Source organism: Panulirus ornatus, chromosome 67 (assembly GCF_036320965.1).
Source record: "Panulirus ornatus isolate Po-2019 chromosome 67, ASM3632096v1, whole genome shotgun sequence".
Classification (NCBI taxonomy): Eukaryota; Metazoa; Arthropoda; class Malacostraca; order Decapoda; family Palinuridae; genus Panulirus; species Panulirus ornatus.
The window spans coordinates 4,214,420-4,215,070 of NC_092290.1; positions in this window are offsets into that span (position 1 = coordinate 4,214,420).

A 651-nucleotide genomic window follows, 5' to 3' on the forward strand; every position below is an offset into this window, starting at 1 on the left:
CCCTATGTGTGGACGGAAGGAAGGAAGATGAAAATTATGTGTAACGACGTACTGATTACCATAATTAAAAGGGATACACTTTGAACGAAGTGTGTGTGTGTGTGTGTGTGTGTGTGTGTGTGTGTGTGTGTGTGTGTGTGTGTGTGTGTGATTATATTTTCGTGATTACTCTTTGCATGTAACGGGGATACAGTTTTACACTCGTGTTGCCCCCGTCTCTTAACCTTGTATATATACATGTACTGTGTATGTCCTTACCTCTATGCGTTTGCGTGTGCGTATGTGTGTGTGTGTGTGTGTGTGTGTGTGTGTGTGTGTGTGTGTGTGTGTGTGTCACTGCGAACTCTAAAGTAATAAAATTACGAATCAAACGCCCTACGTGACCACCTACTCCATCCTCACTTATTCAGTGAACACATAACTCACAAACGTATCATTATTCACGAGGAGAACAGAAGCCAGTCTCACCACGGGAGAGGCTTTATGTGTCCTTGTGACATAAAAGCAGCAACACAGAACGTATTATCTTCACTCTTGCGTCCACTTAGCTCCAGTCCATACACCCACACACACACACACACACACACACACACACGCGCGCACGCACGCACTCCTAACCCCCCCACTCACAGATGTCCGCTGGCAAACACT